This window comes from Dipodomys spectabilis, unplaced genomic scaffold (genome assembly GCF_019054845.1).
Source record: "Dipodomys spectabilis isolate Male_0828 unplaced genomic scaffold, ASM1905484v1 ptg000178l, whole genome shotgun sequence".
NCBI lineage: Eukaryota > Metazoa > Chordata > Mammalia > Rodentia > Heteromyidae > Dipodomys > Dipodomys spectabilis.
In genome coordinates, this window is record NW_024870855.1 from 9757673 (window position 1) to 9779770 (window position 22098).

Here is a 22098-nt window from a genome sequence, read left to right on the forward strand (position 1 = left end):
TGAAGCCCCGCAGTCGTCTCCGAGTGCGAGGCTGAATGGAAGCCTGTGCAGAGCTGCAGGCGCTGCTGGCGGCCGGAGGCGGCTGGTGGCCCAGCCTTCTCCCTGCGCCCTCGGTGCGTGAGCGCAGTCTGGGCGCGGGCTGTGGCCGTTCCCTCAGTGTGAGGTGGGGGACTTGGGGAAGTCGGGCCCGGCCCTCGGCGCGGTGGGCGGGCCGCGGGCGGGGGCGCGAGCGCGGGGCGCGCGTCCGAGCACAGGTGCCGGGGGCGGCGGCGGCCCCGGGGCAGCGTCGCCGGGCGGCGGGCGGGAGTTCGCCGAGGAGCCCGCGATGCCTTTCGCAGATGCAGACGGAGCCTGCGGCCAGCAGGCGGGAGGAAGAGGAAGTGAGAGCAGCGGCGGCCGCCCGACCCGGAGAGTAAGTGCGTGCGCCGACAGAGCGGAGCGGCGGGGACCGGCGGGGAGCAGCGATTTGCCGCCCGCCCGGCCGGGCCGCAGAGCCGCGGGGCCCCAATTCACTGTGCGGGGGTCGCCGGGGCTCCGGATGCCGGGAATCCCTGCCGCCGCCGCCGCTGTCCGGAGACCCCGGGCAGGTTCGTAAAGTTTCCTGGCCCGCGCCGCGCGGGGTCGCTGACCTCGGGCCGGCGGAGAGGGGAGAGGGCTCCCGGGGCCGGCGGGGAGGGGGCCGGGGGTCAGCGTGGAGGGCTCCGGGGTGCGAGGGGAGGGGACTGGCGAGGGAAGTTGGGGAGGGCCGGCTGGGGGCTTCAGGGCGGACGGGGAGGGGCCGGAGCGGGGCAGGGGCTGTGGGACCGGCGGATAGGGGGCCCGGGCCAGGGCGGGCTTGGATCCTCCCGCCTTCCCCTCTGTCTCCGGGGGCCCACGGGCGATGACCGGGACGCGCCCGCCGAGCTCCGGACTTGGGGGAAGTCTGGGCGCCGAGTGCGGGAGTGGGGGTGCGGCGTCCCGGGCCGGGGCGCAGGGCCGGGGACCCAGCGAGACGTGTGCACCGGGACTGGCTCGCGGGGCGCGGGGGCTGCGCCACGGCGCGGGGCGTCGGGACGCCGGAGTCCGGAGCCCGGGCAGCTGCTCCGGACGCGGCTGGCGGGGACCTGGGCCGGGCTCTGGGTTGTGTGGAGCAGAGCAGCGCCCGGGAGCGCGTTCCGGGTCGGCTCGGTGGATGGGGCCGGGGGGGGGGGGAGAGGGGGCGCAGGGGGCGCGGCGGACAGCTGCGATCCCCGCAAACTCCCCCCCGTGGGGACACGCCGCGGGCCCCGCTGGGGTCCGTGCGGGCGGCGGGGGCTCGCGGTGACCCGGGGCAGGAGGCGTGGACCCGCCGGGCGCACCCCGCAGGACGCGGCAGCGGCGGTAGTGGGCCCGGAGCCGGAGCAGAGCGCGTGGCCTCGGTGGTCCAGGGGCGCCTTCGAGGGCTGAGGAAATAACGCCTCCGGTCCCAGGCTGAGCTTGGGGCCAAGAAAGTCCGTGCGGAGCCGAGGGCGGGAGCGCGCGGAGGCGAGTGCGCGAGTGTGGGGCGTGTTGGTGCGCGCTCCCGCACGCACAGCGCGTGCGCTGGGAGGGGGGGCTCTACCGCCAGGGCCTCCCCTCCCACTGATTCTGTCCAGCCCGGGGTTCTTTGAAGTTGGTCAGGAGGGTCAGGGGCCTTTGGTTTCAGGAGCAGCCCTGGCTTATTGCCAAAGGGCCTTCCTGCAGCAGGGCAGGTCCCCGCAGGGCCAGCCCAGGGCCCTGGACAGCTCCCCAGGGCTCAGCCTGCACAGGCCTCCCACCTATGCTGGGACTTTTGGATCTCACTGTCAGGGGTAGGATGTCCCAGAACCCTAGAGAGGGGGTTGTGGCCCAGAGGCAAAGGCTCCTGCCTGTGACTTGAGGTTAGGGACAGTGGGAAAATTTGAGCATTGAAAGAAGATAGCTAGAAAACAAGAGTAATTGAGAATCTGCATTCTCTGAGAGCAATTTAGGGACCCGAGAGCCTGGTCCAGTCCTCTGCACTTAGAGATTGCAAAAGCTGCCAGAAGCTACTGGGGCCTTCTCTGCTCCAGGTTTGCGTGTTGCCAAGGTTGTTTCAAGGATTTGTGTCCCCTCATTTGCAGAACTGGGGAGCCTGCTAAGTTACCCGGTCAGATCTTCAGCAGACATACAGCACACTTAATTTTAACCCTCTACTCTTGACAGTAATATCTGTCCTATGTATTAAAGTGTGCAATTGAAAAGTTCCTGTGGCCTGCTGCCTTTCCCATTTTGGGTGTCCTCAGTTTCTTGCGTGTGTTGTTGTTAAATTAAATGAACTGGTAATCTGTGAAAGAATGAGAATGGGATCTCCAGCTGGGGCTGGGGCTGGACTTGTGGGGAAAGATAGGAACCAGACTCTTGGGAGGTGTCAGCCAGCTGTAGGCTCAGGCAGCAGTCTGGGGAAACTCAGGACCTGCAACTAGCTGCAGAATGGGTGGTCCCAGTGCTGGATGGCATATGCCCCACAACACAGATAGCCCTTGTCCAGTACAACCATGCTGAGCACATCCCATTTTTCTTGTTCACTGAGTTCTCAGCCCAGGGCCTTGCACATTCTGTTTTTGCGCATGAGTCGGTTTCTCCCACAAGGCCAGGTGGCTCATTCCCTTATTTCCTTTACTTTGGTTTGCTGAATTGTGAGTTTACACCGTTGCCCTGACCACTCCATCTAATACAGCTACCAGAAGTCAGGTGTCTGTGGTTCATGCCTCCAATCCTGGTTATTCAGGAGGCCAACTTCTCAGGATCTCAGCTCAAGGCTAGCATGAAGAAGAAAGTCCTTGAGGCTCTTACCTCCAATTAGCCACCAAAAAGCCTGAAGTGGAAGTGTGGCTCATATGGCAGAACACCAGCCTTTAGCAAACAAGCTAAGGAAGAGTGCCCAGGCCCTGAGTTCAAGCCCTATTAGTGTCCATAAATACATAATCAACTGAATAAATAATAAATAAGCAGCCTTGCATAGTCCTCTGCTGCTCTCACTTTTCTTCTCTTAGCATTTTCCCCTTTTGGCATGATACATTTACTTGTTTGTTTATTGTCTTTCTCCCATTAGAATGGAAGTTTCTAGAGGAAAATACCTTGAAATGTTTACACATTGAATTCCTAGCCCTTAGTAGATGCTCCTTAAATGTCTGTTGACTGACTGAGAGATGCCTGTGTAGGGAGGGGCTCACCAGGGAAAGAGACCCTGTAGCATCCAGAGCAGATGAGAAGCCTGGCCCTTGTCTGTTGGTGGCCACTATTCTTTCAGACCCTCTACTGACTTGCCCCCTCCTCCCTTAGAATCTCAGACAAGAAAGGGGCCAGGAGGTGATTTCCTCGGAGAGTGAAAACACATAACTACTCTTGGTCTGTTATTGCATCCTTTATTTTGTGGACAGGACTTCAAAGCCAAAACATGTCATTATTGTTAATAGCATCATCCCAGGGCCATTTACCCACTGTGTCACATGGTCTCCCAGCCATGGAAGGGAGCGGGGAGGCAGGCGTCCAGGCTGGGTGCAGACAACTCCAGAGGAGAAGACAGGAGAGATGCCCCGGGGAGAAGAAAAATGAAAAGGAGAAAGCAGATAAAGAGCTTTTACAGTGTGCAAAGTCATAATCTTTCTGAAATTACAGGATTCAGGATAAGGCTGAGTTTGAGTGTTTTGCTTAATTAATCCCCTTTGAGTTGTTTGGTGTGAGTGGGTAGGGCAGGAGGGGCTGGAAAGGGAGGGCTTTAAAGCCCCTGCCCAGAGGATGTGGCTGTGGGCGGGAGCTGCCTGGAGCAGACACTACCATCTTGTCTAACACTGAAGTTGAGAGGGGGGCATCCTTAGGGTAGGAACTTTTCCCCTGCCTCAGCTGAGACAGTTGGTCCATTAAGCTTTGTTACCAAAGCTCAGCAACCACATTTGAGTGCCCCCAGCCATCCAAGCAGAGAGCTTGGCTTAGCAGACATTCTGTTGAATTCGGAAAAGGTTGGGAATTGTTCAACCTGGCTGCCTTGCAGAGCAGAAGGTGCTTGGGACAGTTGGGCACATTCAGTTTGGCTTCTGTCTAGTCTACTAGGCTAGGGCTTGCATGCTTAAGGAGGATGTGACATGACGATACTAATTTTGTAGGTTCAGGCTAGCCATTTAACATATGCAATAGGCCCAGCATGGGTGCTCAGGTCTGTAATTCTAACTATTCAGGAGGCTGAGATCTGAGGACCAAGGTTTGAGGCCAGCACATTTAGGAGAGTCCCAGAGTCCTCATCTCCAATTAAACATCAAAAGCCTAAAGTGGAGGTGTGGCTCTCAAGGGTTAGAGCACCAACACAAGGGACAAGGCCTGGGACCTGATTAAAGCCCCAGTACTGGCACAATAAGCAAATAAATAAATAAATGATAAAACCTGCAGTGGAGGTGAGCAGAGGAGAAATTGTTTCAGAAAATATACACTGGGTTTAAAAAATATTGTTACCATAAAGGTGATGTAGAGAGGGGTCACAGTTACATAAGTCAGGTAACGAGTGCATTCTCTTTTGGACAATGTCATCCCTTCTCTTGCGTTCTCCCCACTTTTCCCTCTAGTCCCCACCCAACAAGTTGTAGAGTCCATTTTCAACATTGTGTAGTGAACACTCCTGCTGCATTTGCTCATCCTTTGTCCCTCCATTTCTGTGCCCTCCTTACCCTCCCAAAGACAGATAAATGAACAAGACAAGAGGAAAGGAAAATGAAAACAGCAACAAAGGAAAAAAAAACCCATTTTTCCTGGAGTTCATTTTGATAAATATTATTTTATATGACCAGATGTACATAGCTGTTGAGCCTCTGTGATCCTCTCCTAAGAATATCCTCCTGGTCTCACCCTGTGCACACACTCCATCTTATTGACCAATGTATGGCTTGATATGTGCTGTGTGTGTGTGTGTGTGTGTGTGTGTGTGTGTGTGTGTGTAAAATACCATGCTGGGATTTAAACTCAGAACCTTGTGATCTTGCTGGGGTTTGTGTGCTACTGCTGCTTCACACTCAACCGCCTTAGCAGCTAGAATTACAGGTGTGATCAACAGTGTTTTTTTTTTTTCCCCCTTTTTGCCAGTCCTGGGTCTTGAACTCAAGGACTATGCACTGTCTCTGAGCTTCTTTTGCTCAAGGCTAGCACTCTACTACTTGAGCCACAGCACCACTTCTGGTAAGGAATCAAACCCAGGGCTTCATGCATGCTTAGCAAGCACTCTACCACAAAGCCACATTCTAGGCCTCACTTTTTTTAAAATTTTTTTTTTTTAATAATCCAGGAAGTTCTAGGAGTCTACACTTTTTAGTGTAGACTACACTTTGTAGTGATTCTGTGGGGAATATTGAAATAAGAAAGACATGGCTGTTTCCTGTGGACCATGTGCTATTGGTTTAATCTGTAAAAGTCACTATTTTTAAAGCTTGAAGCAAGAGTAGTGTCAGTCATTGGCTTAACTTTAAAAAATGCCTCTTTTAAAGCAATTTTTTTTCTTGTATGTTCAAGTTTGAAGTCAGGGCTTTGTGTTGCAAGGCAGGCACACTACCATTTGACTCAGGCCCTTAGTTCTTTATTTTCTGTAGTTATTTTTTGAGATAGGGTCTCACTTTTCATCCCTGCTGGTGTGAATGGACTGCTGGTGGCTGGCAGGTGCACACTGCTGTTCCCTGCTGAATTTTCTGTTGAGGTAGGAGTCTCAACATCTTTTTGGCCTGGGCTTACCTGAACCCTAGATCCTCCTGATTTTTCTGTCTGCTTATGGAACACAGCAGTGTGCTAGGCCCAAACATCGCCCTCCTGGAGGGATCAGAGACCCAAGGACATGCTTTTCACTATGGTGGTACAGAATTACTTAGTTACTGAACTTAGAAGTAAGTCTGTCTGTTAGTTTAGAACTTTGGAGATCTTTGGAAATTCATTCTGCCTTGCCTTCCTTTTCATATTTTATGCTAAGTAGTTACCATATATGTGATTTTAATTAAGAGATTTGCAGAGACCCTGGCAAATATCTCTTGCTAGCAGCCACAGTGCTGCTGTATGTGATTCAGTTAGGCATTTCAGCCAGTCAGAACTTGAGACCCTTTATCTAAAGAAACAAGCCAAGGGTTTCCAACTTCAGCACTGTCCAAAACATAAGGATGTGAAAGCCAGCCCTCCATCCAGAGTTCCAGTGTGACCTTGGACATTACCCGGCCCCCAGCCTTCCAGTATGTCAGCGTTGTGTTTTCAGGTAAAGCAAAGCCAGCTCATGTGCAGCATGCACACAGGTTGCTCTGCTCAGTCAGTTCTGAGCATAACTTAGGCTGTGTGAGTATTAGCTATTGTGACCTACCTATCATAACCACAACTGAAGCCTGACAGGCTTCAGTTCTCACCATCTACTATTAAATTAACGGCCTGTGTCTTTGCAGTGTATCGTTTGACGTTTCACAAAGTCAGTGCACGGATCATTTGAGGAGATTTTTGTCACTGTCCTCAAGCTTGGGCAGGACGGGGGGAGGGTGGTGTCAGGGGATTGGTGACAGGAGAGTAGAGTAGGAGGAGATAGAAGTACGTGTGGGCACAGGAAAGCTAACTCACCAAACGGAATTAACCACAGGCACAACCTGGCATAGTGGTGAGTGGAGAAATTAGTCACATGTATAAATAGAAGGAGATGCTGCTCAAGGTTTCTGAGGCCCCCTTTCCTCTCCCCCACTTCCCCTAACACTGGCTTCCAGAAATGGAGCAAGATTATTATTGGAACCACAATTTTAAGAATTGAGGCTACAGTTTGTGCTATTTTAGTTGTAAGAGTTAATAATGTAGAAACAAAACTTTTCCTCAGCTGAAAATGCTAGAAACTTGGTACTTGTTCCGCTCCCGGGAGAACTGTATTTCTGCACAAAGGGCAGTATTTGGCGGGATGGTGGGTCTGTAAGCACTAGCACATGGGTTGGAGAACCAGTGTGGAGTTGATTCTTCCCCTGGACAGGAACCCTTTTCCCTCATGCAATTAATTTGGAGGCAACAGGAGAGTGTGCACATAATCACCTTATACCTAGGGCTTAGAGGGGTGAAATGTCCCAGGGGTATTTGGAGAGGGGATCTGAGCCTAAAGCCAATTCTTTTGAATCTTTTTTTCTGCTACCTTTTTTTCCTCCTCTACATCCTGATGTCTGCATGCGCTGGTTGATTGCTTCTCTTGTTGGTTTTCTTGGACTTGCCAACCTCAGAGAGTAGGATGCTTGATTCAGACTTTTACTGTAGTAGCTTCTGGGGAGGATCTTCATTCCTGCATGCTGATAGAAATGCTCAGTGAGTACTGGTGGTTGTTAGCACCAGCTACTCAAGAAGCTGAAGCTGGAGGATCATGAGGAGGAAATTGGTCTGGTTCAGCTGAGGGAGTTGCTCAAGTTGCATGCCACCTTGGCTTCAGTCCCCAGCATCATAAAAAAATAGAAACAACACAAACAAACAAAAAAAAATGAATGCTGTTGCTTGTGGGGGATGTTATCCGGGTTGCCATGGAAACCAGGGCTGCCTGCTGCCACTGAGGCAGTGCTCTGCAGAGCTGACTCCTCTTTGGATGTGCCATTCTTCAGATGACCTTGGCTTTCACCTTCCCCTAGGGACAGTGTGCCCATCAGCCTAGCCCAGGATAGGTGTACTCTGGCATGTGAGCCAGAGTGCAATTTAATTCATCAAAAGGAAAACCATTTGTCATGAAGAATGAATGTGTATTTTTTTCTTACCCTTTTTGTGCCAGTACTGGGGCTTGAACTCAGGGCTAAGTTCTCTCTTAGGTTTTTCCTGGTGCTCTACCAGTTGAGACACACCTCCACTTCTGGCTTTTTGGTGATTAATTGGTGATAGAGTCTCATGGACTTTCCTGTCCAGGTTGGCTTGGAACAGGGATCCTCAGCTCTCAGCCTCCTGAGTAGCTAGGATTACAGGCCACTGAGTCATGCTGAAGAGAGGAGCATAGGCCCCAGGGTGCCTCTGCTGTTTTCAACCATAGATGAATACAGAGTCTGTTAGGCAGGATGGCTTTCCTCATGGGGGATGCTCAGGTCTCTGGTAGCCTTCTTTCTCTACTTGCAGAACTGCTCTTGAAATTGGCCCTCTATTTCACAAAGTCTGAGTCTCAATGCTATTGACATTTCAAGCTTTATAACCAAGAAGTTCCCCCCTCCCCACTTCCTGGGGGCTGGCTTCCTATTGTGTTGGGATAACAAAAAATGTGTTTACACTTTCCAGATTGTCTTCTGGGGAGCAGCCTTTCCCCGCTCCTGCCTAGCTGAGAACCCTGCTTTGTTCTCCCTAAGAAGTGAGAGCAGTTGTGTGATATTAGACCATCTAGGCTTTCTGCAGCAGGTGTAAGCTTCATGTTCATTCTTTGGAGTCTAGGAGGAGGATTCCCATGTGGAAGATTCCCACACCGTGGCTTTCCCCTTTCGTTCACTTAATTTTCCTTGGGTTCTTTGCCCTTTGTGTATTGTGTATTGTGTGTTGTATTTTCCTTAGGTTCTCCACATTTCCCCCCCAGTTTCCTTCACTCCTAACTGGCTATTGTCTTCCTAACATTTCCTAAGTGCTTTGCAATTTTGACCTTCCTGTTTCTTTTTCTTAACTTACCTACATGATGGTGGAAGGAAGAAGTGGTGACCGGTGAGTTTGAGTCTAGTTTTCTAACAAGGTTTGGATTCTGAGTGCTGGTGACTGAGTTTACAGCCACCTTTAGAGGCTAAGATTAAGATGGATGGAGGAGGGTGGGTAACTGGCCCAGCATGGCTTACTTAGTGGCCCAAGTCAAAAACAAAAGACATCTGTTCTCTGTCTCTCAAGTCTTCTTGGCTAGTTGGGTAGTAATGGATATTGGTACTTGGTTAGTGTCCCCAAAATATTTCAGCAGAAGGCTGGAGATACTTGTGTATTTGATTAAATTAAATTCATTATTTATTTATTTTGGGTTGTCACTGGGGCTTGAGTTTTTTTCTTTCAAGGCTACCACCTGAGGTATACCTTATCTTCTGGCTCCTGGCTTTTTGCTTGTTAATTGGAGCTAAGAATCTCATGGACTTTTCTGTCCAGGCTGGCTTTGAAGTGTGATTCTCAAACCTCACCTTCCTAAGTAGTTAGGATTACAAGCATAAGCCACCAGTACCTGACCCCATTTGTGTGAAATCTTTACCCAGTTTGCCTGTGGAGATTTGTGTCCTAACCCAGCCACATTCTTCTCTTATATAATGACATGCCTTTTGTTTACCTTGTCTCTCTGGCTCTTGCGTCTGGTGGTTTAAGCTGCATCCCTGGGCTGTTGATAGCTGAGCTTCCCCAAGCAGCCTTCTCAAAAGTCACAGCCCCATACCAACCCTCCACCCTTCCTTCCTTCCTTCCTTCTGTCCTCTGAACCTTTTCATTTTCAGTTTGAAATTGCCAGGGTTTAGGGTTCTGGGGTTCGGTGGCTTTGAAGTCCTGTGTGAGCTATTTTTTTCCAGGCTGCTACACACAATTAGCCTTGATTTTGAAGTGCAATGCATTTTCAAATAAGTGTGTGTGTATGTGTGTGTGTTAGGGCTCTTTTACTTAAATGTATAATCACAGGCGGCTTTACCCTGGGCCCTTCAGGAATCCTGTGGCTTGGGAGGTAGAGCCAGTTGAAGGGTTTTGGGCAGATTGCACATATTTTGGCTGAGCAAGAAGTGAATTCCAATAAGACTCAGTAAGGATGGTTTCTCCATGACTCCAGCCCATCCCGATCCGTGCTGCCTCACCGTGGCCCAGACTTTTCCAGTGGATTCATGTCCTAGTTCTTCCTATGGCCACTTGTAGAAGTTACCACTTACTTATTAAACATTTTTGACTTGGGGTAATGAGACTCTTCCATATGCTAGGTGATAAGTAGGTGCTGAGTGTGTCAGATGCACACATCTACACACATTCAAGCTTCCAATGGAAGTTGGTCAGCAGCAGAGAAACAGTTCTGACAGCCACTGAATCCCATTTTCTCTGGTGTGTGTTGCTTTTACAGTAGGTTGGCTCAAATCTCATCCAAGCAAACCTCTGGCCAAGGACTGGGTGTGTTGGTACCACATTTGGCCTTCACTTATGCCCAGTGACAGACTCGTTACAAATGCTTTCTCAGTTCCATTCCTCACCTGAACCTGTTCTAGAAACCTTCCCTTCATTCTGATGGGAGAAACACGATAATGGTTTATTTCTTCTAGGTGTTGGAGTTGTAGGTGATGAAAATGTGCAAACCCAGCATGCATAAGGCCTTACTGTTCCAGGCCCTGCAAGGTCGGGGTAGGAAGGAAGAAAAGAACAAGAAAAAAGAATTGAGAAGCACATAATTGTATTTTGGCAGTACTCAGGGCTTGGCCCTCACTGTTAGTAGTTTGGTGCTCCACCACTTGAGTCATGCCTTTAGCCAAGCTTTTTGCTGGTTATTTTGGGAGAAGGCATCTCCTAGACTTTTCTGCCTATGCTTGCTTTGAACTGGGATCCTCTAGCTCTCAGACTCACAAGTAGCAAAAATTACAAGTGTGAGCTACCTCTGGGTCTGGCTGAAGGAGTTATATACTTAAGATTCATGTAAATACTTTTAATTGAGCTATATAATACTCCATCAATCCATCATCCATTATCTATTCATCATGCATCCATCCTTCATCCATGCATCATCTATTTATCATCTATCCATCCATTCAGTCAGCCATGTGACAGCCACTTTGATTACATTGTTTATTCTGGGGTCAGAGGACTCCTTGTGTGGAGCATAGATTTGAGTGCTGAATTAAAGGAAGACCTGTTGAAAGACAGCAGTAATTTATACTAAATATATGTTTATAGGGGCTGGGAAGGTGGCTCAGTGGTAGAGTGCTTGCCTTGCGTGCATGAGGCCCTGGGCTTGATTCCTTAGCACCACATAAGCAGAAAAAAAAGCCAGAAGTGGCATTGTGGCTCAAGTGGTAGAGTGCTAGCCTTGAGCTGAAGAGCTGAGGGACAGCGCCCAGGCCCAGAGTTCAGGCCCACGACTGGACTGCCCCCTCCCCCCCAAAAATATATGTTTACAGTGTTTGTTTGTAGAGGAAGGAGTTCACAACTGATCTGAGTATTAAGGAAGATAACATGCCCATGGAATTCTACAAGCAGTGTAAGGAGGTCTGGAAGAGCCCGTGCCAGCTCTGCTGGGAGCTGGGCATTTGAATTGAGTGGGAAACAAAGCTAATGGATCTTAGGGGAGGGAAAGAGGCAATTGGATTTCCCTGAGAATTCTTCACTCCCAAGAGACCAGGAGGATGATAGATTAGATAATACAGCCAGCAGGAAGAGATCCGGACCAGTGTGAACTGTGAATTTCTGTCTTCTAGGCCTACCCAGGTAAACACCATGGTCTCTGCTAGATCAATCAATCAATCAATCCAGCAGTGTGCTTGCTGTGAAAATGTGATTTGAAAACAGTTCAGCCTTCCCCTACTTCCCATCTGACACCCCATGTGCTGATGCTGGATGGGTCAGGAGAGGTGGATATTTGCTCCTGATGTTCTCAGCCAAGCATTGATAAGAACACTAAAGGATTTGCCGGTTGATTAGATTTGGGGAATAGGGAAAGAAGGAGTCTTTGAAGTCAAAGCTAAATAAGGGTTCAAGTCTGTTTCTGAGTATACCAGCTGGGCAATTGGGGTAATTCAGTTATCTCCTTCCACCTCAGTTTTTACTTTTCTCAGACAGAGGTGGTCTGAGCTGTGTACCTCATGGTGCTGAGGTGGATAAATGTAATCCAATGGAGTGCCCCAAATGCATCATATTGGCCAGTTCTGTTGATGTTATTGTTAATCATTTTATAATTTCTACTCAGGTTCTTAATTCAGATATTTGCCAGAATCACTTAAAGATCCACATTGGCTATTTCATCGTTCCTCCTAAAATCTCAACTCATTATTTTTGCTTTGCAATTCCTTCAAGAATGCAGAAGTGCCCTGCTGACATATAGGCAAGGGTGAATTACAATCAGTTCTAAATGAAAAGAACTAGAGTAATGAATCCTGTTACTAGTTGGTTTGTTCACCCCTAAAAGTCTTGGCAAACTGAGGCCTACTTCTACTTCCACTTGAACCAACCTGAAATTCTGCTGTTTTATTATATTTTTACTTTGGAGGGAGAGAATGGATGTTGGTAAGATTCTCTCCATTATCTCCATTCCAGTTTTCTGGGCTGTTTATGAAGGATTTAATTCATTCAAGCTGGATTTCCTGTGATTGCATGTGTGTCAAGGAATCTCAGGTGTTATAATCACACTTTGTGTGTGTGTGTGTATATGTGTGTGTGTGAATGTGCATGTACTTGCCAATGCTTGAACTCAGAGCATTATGCTCTTGCTTAGTTTTCACTAAGGCTGGTGCTCTGCCATTAGAGCCACACCTCCACATTCATCTGTTTGTTAGTAAATTGGAGATAAGAATCTTGCAGTCTTTTCTGCCAGTCCTGTCTTAGAACTGAGATCTGAGGATCTCAGCCTCCAACCGAGCTAGTATTACAGGCATAAGCCACCCGTGCCTCGTGTACCATTGCACTTTGAACTACTTGGAACTTTCCAGTAGGTAGGAGATTATTGAAATTGGCTGTGGGTGGTGATAAGGTGTTAGTCTTTCTTCCTTCATTTGAGCTAGTTCATCAGATTGTCAGCCAGATTAGAAATCACTCCCAGAATAAAAAATAGAGAAATAAAAAGAGGATGAGTATGGCTCTAAGTGTATAGACCTTGTCTAGCTCGATTGTCCCAGGATAATGAATTATACCAATTTGTACTTTGCAAAAGGTCCTGTGCTAGAGGCTGACCTCATTCCCTTTCTGGTCATTATTTCTGGTTATTTTGTTTGTTGGGCTACTTTGCCATCTTCTACTCTTCTTACAGGCTTAACAGCTCCTCGTGCAGCAGTTCATGTACCCATGCACTAACTAGTTCCTTAGTAATGGCTTTTATGGTGGAATGGTTGGGGAAAATAAAAAGCTTCATTGTAGATTCTAAGATTCCATAGAGAGAAAGAAATGTGGAAATGGGAGGTGTTCTCCTGGTGTGTATTTGGAGAGTGAAACAGTTGGATTTCTGTCTCCCTCCCACAGCTGTTTTCTTGAAAAGCCATTTATCTGAGCCCTGTATGCTAATCTCCATGGAACTAACATTTACACACTGTTTCTAGTATACACATTTCTAGTCCCTCCTTTCTGCTTGGACTCAGGGTGCTGTCCTTGAGGTTTTGCTCAAGGCTAGTGCTCTACGACTTTGAGCCACACAGTGCCACTTCTGGCTTTTTCTGTGGTTAATTGGAGATAAGTGTCTCACAGACTTTCCTTCCTGGCAGGCCCTGGGCCAAGGTCTCAGTTGAAGGACCCTGGGGAGTCTGGTGTTTCTTCCTAGGGGCAGTGACAGGATCACATCTCTGCTTTGACCAGGTCTTCCATCATTTCAAATTGGTTACAGTGTGACTGAAGAGTTGCTATTCTGAGAGCCTTAACAATTGTCGGCTTAGCCACTCCTGTCTCCTTTGGATTTTCAGTAGCCATTTAAAAGAGTGATTTAGAGGGGCCCGGTCACCATTCAGGAATGATGATGGGCCTGGTTTCTGGGTCTCAAACTTCAGAACACCTTAATATTACTGGGACCCAGATTTTAACCAGTGTCTGGGTAGTCCTGGCCTCCTCTTTGAGAAGCATCACCCAGAAAGGCTCCCAAGGAATTATGAGTCTCCAGGGAGTGCCTTGGCAGGTGGCCTGGACTGGGTGCAAGCTTGATGCTGCCTGGGTTTGAAGCTGGACCTGCGCATCCAATTCTGGGCAGGATTTTCTTCCATTGCACTTGGAATCCATTCTAAATCCTTTTGAGTTTCTTCTAATTTATTTTCTAATCCTTTTCTTCTGTAGCTTTCCCTGCTCCTTGGCTCATGCTGGCTGCATCTCAGATATTTTACTTCTTAGTTTGCCACCTTTGTGGGAGAAGCAGTTCTCTGTGAGTAGGGGTGAGATGGGCAGGCAGGGAGGAGGAGGAGGAGTCTGATGAGGAGTGGGATAGGGAGGCTCTGCTCTGTTTTACTGTCTGGAGCAGGAGGCTGAGCTCAGCTCAGAATTGCTGCAGTAGGGAATTGCTTTGGACACCAGGAGAAATTTTCTCTGGGAAGGGGCAGCTCTCTTTAACTTCTCTGTTCTCTTGACTGTCTCCAGATTTGTCTTAGAAGTGTGGTGGTAAGGCTGAGATTCAGGCTGTTCCCTAGCAAGTCAGTATGGGGAGCCTGGAATTTCTAGTTGGGTAAAACCAGGGTGAAATGAACATTAATGGCAAAAACATAGCAATGGCAGAAAAGTCATGCGGATGGATACTGCAGCTCATGCCTGTAATCTTAGTGACTTGGGAGGGCCAGATTGGGAGGATCATGTTTCTGCCAGCCTGGACAGAAACATTCACAAGATCCCTTTTCAAGTGAACACTGGGTGTGGTAGTATGTGGCTGTCATTTCAGTCTCAATGTGAATCCTAGTATATGAGGATGGAGGCCCAGGTATACACCCAGGAAGGAAGAAAGACCCTATGTTAAAATTAATCAACACAAAATAGTTTTGGAAGCATGGCTCAACAGTAGAGCACCTGCTTAGCAAGCACAAGGCTCTGAGTTTGAACCCTTGTATTTCAAAAAGAAAGTACCTGAAGACAGCAAGCAGTTTCGTAGGTTAGCAGAAGAAAACCACTTAAGTGAAGGGCTGGAACCCACAGCTTCTCTTACTGTCTGGTATGCCACTCAGTGGTCTTCCTCCTGGGAGTTTTCCAGGATTTCCAGGTGCTCTATACTTGATCTCCAAATGCCTTGTCATGCTGTCTCGCCCCGAGGCTGATGGCTGGTGACTCCCAGTGTTCTGGAAGACTGGCAGGTGTGTCCTGTTCCCTGTGGAGCCAGCAAAGGTTGCAGAAGGAAGCGCTGATGCCCAGGTATGAGGCACTGTGACCATTATAGAGAGCTTTTCGAGGAGAGCCAGGCAGGGGCCCAGGCACACTCCTCTGCTCTCAGGCCTGCCTGCCTGCCTGCCTGCCATGTGACTGCCCTTCTTCCCCATTTTTGTTGAAGACCCATCCTGCTCCAGGTCATTGTGACAGGGAAGAGCTTCAGGCTGTGGGCCAGAGTTTGTGTCAGGTCAGAGGTCCTGGTGTCCTCATCTCCCACAGGCCTCTGTCACCGTCTTGGTGTTGCTCTGCTGTTTCTCAGTGTCCTGGACATCAGGACCCCCCAGAGGAGGAGAGCAGAGGTCTTCATGACAGCCCCATCTCCAGCTCGCAGACAGGCCCTGCATATGCATACCACGTACACCAGAAGACCAGGGCTCCAGAGGACAGAGGCATTTCTGAGTCAAGCCCCATTTATGCCCTGTGTCCCTACCTTAGAGCAGCCTGCTCTTTCTTCCCCCCTTTCTCTCCCCCCCCCCACTGCCCCAACTTCTGTGGGTGAAGCAGGCATCTCTAACCACGCCAGGGGAGGGCGGGGGCTCCTACACATGTGGTTATCCACATGGCGAGCACCATGGCCTCAATCATTTATGTCTCTAGGCTATGACTGCATATTATTTTCCTAGTAGCTACCAAGGGCTTCAGTGAGCTATGGAAACTTGAGCTGTGGAAACTTGATCTTATCTTGGCTCTTTCCAGGCCGCTATGGTTTATCCTGATGCTTGAGTGGCTGAGCTGCGCCCACCTCTTTGAAGCCAAGCAGAACACACGGCCAACCCCAAAGCTGAGTCTTCTGAGTTCACTCTGGAAGCAGAGCAAATCTGGGCCTTTGGGTCTCCTGCCTCTCCCAGGGCCTTTTGCTCTCTCAGGGTGGGGATGCTGCTGTGGCTGAGGTGTATATGTGCTAATTATCCATCCTGTAGATCAGGGGCAGCCCTGGGGACCACCTCTGTTCTAATTATGCATCCTGAAACTGGAGACAGACATGATCCCAAAGTCCACCTGTCTCCCTACCCCCACAAACCCTTTTTTTCTCTGGGGGCTACAGTAATGCTTTGAGTCTTCTGGAACTTTCCATGGTTCCTAGAAAGCCAGACTGGATGTCTTTTGGTCTCTTCCTCTTATAAAATCACCAATATTGTACCTTGATAACCTTATGTAATTCAAGCATCCCTTTCTTCCAGGGACCCCATTTCTAAATACAATAGTCAAGCACCTTCTTCCAGGTACATAGCTGCTTTGGGGAAAGGCACTTTGTGTGTGTGTGTGTGTGTGTGTGTTGTGTGTCCTTTAGGAAAGGATTGGCAAATATCATTTTGTATGTATGTATGTGGGTCTTGGGGCTTCAACTCAGGTATTTTACCTCTTTGAGCCACAGCACCAATTCCGTTTTTCTGTTGGTTAATTGGAGATAGGAGTCACATGGACTTTCATGCCTGGGCTGCCTTTGAACCATGATCCTCAGATCTCAGCCTCCTGAGTAGCTAAGATTACAGGTGAGAGGCACACAGGCTCTCTCTCAGTTTAGACTACATTTCTGGCAGTATAATAGGGTTCCTCTTGCAAGGAGTCCGTTTTGTGAGTATGGCTAGGTTCAAGTCTGGGTATTGATTGAGAGGCCATAGGTGGTTCTTATGAATCAGATGAAATTCTTATTCCCTTGGCCTGGAACTTTTCCATTTATACAGATCTAGTGTGATTTTTGAGGTTTCAGCATGAGTCTGCTTTTGTGCTACTGTAAGGAAAAGCTTGAAGCTGGATAACTTTATAAAGAAAAGAGGCTTATGGGGGCTCACCACTCTGGAGTGCAGAGTCGAGGCCCTGTATCTGGCAAGGCTGCTTCTTGTTGGCCTCTTACATGCTTCCTGTAGCAAGGCCTGCTGGCCTCTCAGGAAGTAGCCTCCACTACCAGAGTGGTCTGTGCTCCTGTGCCCAGGGGGAGAGAGCAAAGATGGAACTCAGGTGTTTGTTTACTCCCTGTCTCTCCTGCTGGCCGGTTCTGTGTCACTATGATGAATCACCCAGGGCTGCATTCCATATAAGGAAAAGAGGTTTGTTTATCTCACAGTCCTGAGTTCCAGGTCATGCCCCTGGTGTGGGTTTGGTGGAGACCCAGTGTGGCTGGCACTGCAGTTCAGAAATACACGCAGAAAGAGATGGGAGGGAGGAAGAGGGAGAGGAGAGATTGGAAGCCAGAGCACAGACGGGTCCCATGGTAGCTGTATTAATCCCTTCCTGGGTTATGACCCCCATGACTTTACAGCCTCCTACTAGGCCTCACTTCTCTTTCTCTTTAAGGTGGTGCTAGGATTTGAACTCAGGGTCTCAAAGTAGCTAGTCAGTTACTCTATTCTTAAGCCAGTAGCCTTTTTGCTTTTAAGTTCTTTTTTTTTTTTTTGTCAGTCATGGGGTTTGAACTCTGGGCTTGGGCGCTGTCCCTCAGCTTCTCAGCCCAAGGCTAGTGCCCTAGCACTTGAGCCATAGTGCCACTTCCAATTTTCTGGTGGTTTATTGGGTATCAGTCTCATGGACTTTTATGCCCGGGCTGGCTTTGAACTGTGATGAGATCTCAGCCTCCTGAGTAGCTAGGAGTACTGGCGTAAGCCACCAGTGCCTGGCTGCTGCTTTTAAGTTTTTTTTCAGGCAAAGTCTTGCATTTTACCCCCACCCCGTGCTAGTCTCAGACACTGATCCTCCAACTTTAACAGAGGTAACAGGTGTCAACTGTCACTTGGGGCTTATTGATTGAGATGGGGTCTTACTTTTTGCTGGGACTGGCAGCCAACTGTAATGTTCTCAATGTACACCTCAGGTCCTGCTTCTTAAAGGCCTCAGTCTTTCCTAACATTGCCACACTGCAGCAGGGGTAGGGGGTTAGGGGGTAAGGGGAGGCTTGGGGGACACATTGAAGCCATCTTCAAACCCTAGAAGCAGTTCTAGGAAAGATTTAAAGTATATCCAGGGCTGGTTTTTTTGGAGGGGGGAAGGGGATAGTAAGTCAGTGTTAGAGCTCTTCCCTAGTAGACCTCTAAATAATAATAATAAGCTAAAAAACTGTCTCACACAAACCTCCCCTTTGTAGTTGGGATTGCCATTGGAGTGGTTCATCCGGACCTCTCTCTTTCTCTTTGCTCTGTGTCTGGTTCCAAGGTGGTACCTGGTAAGGCAAGTTGGCCAGTGAGGGTTTAAAGTTAGGCACTGTGCAAATCCTTCCAAAATGCAGTACCCTCTCTGTGTCTGTCCTCATTGGCAAAGACCTCCCTGCCTGTATGTGGGGCCCCTGATTCCTCCTCCAGAGGGAAAGTGGGGGGGGTGCGTCTGGCTGCAAGCAGGAAGCTTGGCTTCCTGTGCCCCCTCCCCCATGCTGGCACAGTGCTGGGTGGGACCAAGGCTGTTTGCATCCCAGAGCTGCTGGGCCTGCCAGGCTGACTTTTAAATTTAAACACTACCAGGAGGAGGTAGAGAGCCTGGGAAGGGGAGAGGTAGCAGGATGCTGCACATCTTGTGTTTTGCTTCTGCCTTTGGATTAAGGACAGACTTTGTTAATTAAAAAGGGGGAAAAAAGAAAAAGCTCATCTTGTGAGCAGCAATGAATTGGTGAATTGCGCTTCTTTTGTCTCTGGAGTCTTTGAGTTGGTGAAAACGTAAAAGCATGGCAAGTATTTGGTTTGAGGTGTTGGTAATGTGCCTTTCCTTTGTGTGGGTTTCATCTTTTAGGTTGTATGTGGACTTGGGGACTTGTATGAGGACGGAGCATCCTGTGTGGGCCAGGGGCCCTGGTGGTTGTGCAGAGGAGGTGGGAGTCCTGGGCTTTGCAGCATGTCCCTGCTTGTTCACTGGTGTGCCCTCTCCCTGTGTGGACCGGGTGTTCCCTTCCACAGGGCTGCTAAGTGGCTCCAGAGTGGCATTTGTTGACCTGAGTATGGACAGCTCCTCTGAAGTTTTAATTTTGCCTTTGCACAGTTTTAGTATCTGGGGACAGGTGCCAAAAGTCATCACTCACTTTTTCCCCCTCTTTTATTAGGAGCAATTTTAGCTTTAGAATCTTGTATTATTTTAAGGACTGTTTTATGCCTCTGACCCGCTTCTCTTTTCCATGGGATGTGTCCTCAGAGGAAGAGGCTTACAGGATTAATAACATCCGGAATATTAACTCCTCCCTTCCAAAGGGAACTGTGGGTTTTGTTTCCTTAAACATATGCACACATGTGTGCACACACACGCACACACAAACATGAATGCATGCATATATGCCCATACAGCTGCACACACACGTGCATATGCACATGCATATTCTGAAATGCATGCATACACAGACACACACAGGCTCATATACACATGCATGCCTACACAGGTGCATGCTCTCACACATACATATACACAGGCATACACAGACATATGCCTATGCAGATGCATGCCCACATGCTCACAATGCCCACACAGATGTACACTCACAAAGGCATATATATGTATATCTACACACACATGCAACAATACACATGCACACACTGACATGTGTGTGAGTAACACAGCTTTTTTTTCTTTTTTCTTTTTTTGTGTCGGTTGTGGTGCTTGAACTCTGGGCCTGAGCGCTGTCCCTCAGCTCTTCAGCTCAAGGCTAACTCTCTACCATTTGAGCTATAGCGCCACTTCTGGTTTTCTGGTAGTTTATTGGAGAAAAGAGTCTCATGGACTTCTGCCTGGGCTAGCTTTGAACCTCGATCCTCAGATCTCAGCCTCCGAGTAGCTAGGATTTCAGGCATGAGCCACCGGCACCTGGCATCACAGCTTTTTTTTTTTTTTTCATGAAAGGGCTGAGCCTTTGGAGTCCATAACAGATTTGCCAAACTTCAACCTAGGTCATTTTAATGATGCTTACTTTCTCCCATGTCAACAGTGGCTTTCCATTTGCTGCATAGGAAGGAGGGTCTCTGTGGGCATGAGCTGTGATTATGTTCTGTGCAGGTTGCTGCTACCCTATGGTGTGGTGGCTGCTGCTGTTTCTTATGGATGTGACTGGGCTCTGAGCTTTTCCTGGAGGGAGGCTGGGCTTCTCATTCTTGGCCAGGACCATCATATCTATTGCATGATTTTTGTCAATCCCAGAAGTTGGGAAAAGTCTTAGCCCAACTTATATCTTTATGAAGTGCTCCTCAGCCAGATGTCATGGCTCAAGGCTGTAATCCTAGCTACTCAGGGGGTACAGAGTGCTTTGAGGCCAGCCTGGGCATAAAAGTTGTTGAGACCCATGCAATCAATCACTGGCCTTGGTGCTACCTGCCTGTCATCCCTGAAGGGAAGCACCAATAGGAGGATCACAGTCTAAATGGGTTGGCACATAAATTGAGACCTCGCTGTGAAAATAACCACTGCAGCCAGGATCACACCTGTAATCCTAGCTACTCAGAAGACTGAGATCTGAGGATCGTAGTTCAAAGCCAGTCCAGGCAGGAAAGTCCATGAGACTCTTATCTCCAATTAAACACCAGAAAACTGGAAGTGGCACTGAGCCTCAAGTGGTAGAGTGCTCACCTTGAGCTGAAGAGCTCAGAGACAGCACCCAGGCCCAGAGTTCAAGCCCCATGACTAACAACAACAAACAAACAAAAAGAAAACAAAACCAAACCACTGCATCAAGCAACTGTTGGAGTGACTCAATTGGCTGAGCACTTGTTTAGCAAATGGGAGGCCCTGAGTTCAAACCCCAGTATCACCAAAGAAAACTTTTTCTCCTCTCTCAGTGAATACAGCTCATTACAGAGAGTTCTTATTCTTCTATCAACTGAATTGCAAAAAAGTTGACCATGGGGCTTGGGAAGGTGGCTCAGTGGTAGAGTGCTTGCCTTGCATGCATGAGGCCCTGGGTTCGATTCCTCAGCACCACATTAGCAGTAAAAGCCGGAAATGGCGTTCTGGCTCAAGTGGTAAAGTGCTAGCCTTGAGCTGAAGAGCTGAGGGACAGCACTCAGGCCCAGAGATCAGGCTCCAAGACTGACTAAAAAAAAAAAAAAAAAAAAGTTGACCATGAGGCAAGCCATTTAATTCTACTGAAGTGGAACATTATTGACAGGAGCAGTCTGGGTGTCAATCTGACTTAGGACAGCCATAGGGTCGGCTCCATACCTGTCTTGTCAGCTTTTTGTCACTGTGACAAAACACCCAGGACAGCCAAACCTTAAGGAAGAAAGGTTTATTTGGGTTGCAGAGATTTGGGTCTTGGTGTCTTTGCCCCTTGTCTTTGGGCCTTGTGGCAAAGCAAGTCCTCATGGTGGAAGCACAGGATGGAGCAAAGCTGCCTACTTTATGGTGGCCGGGAGGCAAAAAGAGAGGAACAGGAAGGGGTGGGGTCCCACCATCCCTTAGACAAGTCTCCAGTGACCTGACTTCCTTCCACTAAGCCCTTCTTGCTAAGGTTCTAGAACCTTCCAGGCTGACATCAGACCTAACACCTAGGCCTGGGGGCGGGGAGCTGTCAGAGTTCACACTGTAGACAGTCAGTGGTTTGAAGGTCATTTCCAAAGACATCCCTGGAGTTCTGAACTCTCTCCACTGCCTTAGGAGGTTCAGGGGAGGCTTTGCAAAGGTTGAATTGTGATTTTTCCTGAAGAAAGCTACAGACTTTTTAGGGATAGGATTCTGGATGAGGATGCTGAGTGAACAGTTCCCAGAATGTGGAAGAAATGTGTGAGACCTTCCTGCTGGCTTTTAAGGAATATTTAAATGGTTGTTTGTTTCTTTTAACCCATATTGATGCAGCATAGTGAACACAGCAGACTTGTGATGGACTGATGTTCTTGCTTCAGATGAAACTAAGCTGCAGTGACTTTAAGAGACATAAGAAGTATGATTGGGCCAAGAAAAGGCCTGGGCAGCGCTGATGCATGGCAGAGCCTGTGTGGGGCCTGAGCTGGTGCAGAGGCGGGATACGACATAGCTTGAAACCTCAGTGTTGGTGATGGTGACAGTTGCATTTGGAATGTTCACTGCAAAGAAGGGTGCTCAGTGATGGAGTCAGCCTATCTCATTTAATTCTCACTGTAGCCCTTTAACTATTCGTATTCCTGTTTCATATAAGAAAAGTTCATAGTTCAGAGAGGGTGAACTCATGGAAGGTGGTGG

The 22098-nt window shown here is 48.7% G+C and overlaps 1 protein-coding gene across 2 annotated transcripts in view; it reads left to right on the forward strand.

Moving 5' to 3' along the window:
* The first annotated feature begins 308 nt into the window (after positions 1 to 308).
* Positions 309 to 22098, forward strand: part of Elmo1 (engulfment and cell motility 1) — a 447896-nt gene continuing 426106 nt past the window's right edge. The window contains exon 1 of one of the 2 annotated variants that reach the window (XM_042695082.1): positions 309 to 412. The gene's annotated coding sequence lies outside the window, so the exon portion shown is untranslated. Of the gene's footprint in view, positions 413 to 448; positions 588 to 22098 lie in introns of those variants that run through there. The other variant, XM_042695081.1, reaches the window with a different exon arrangement.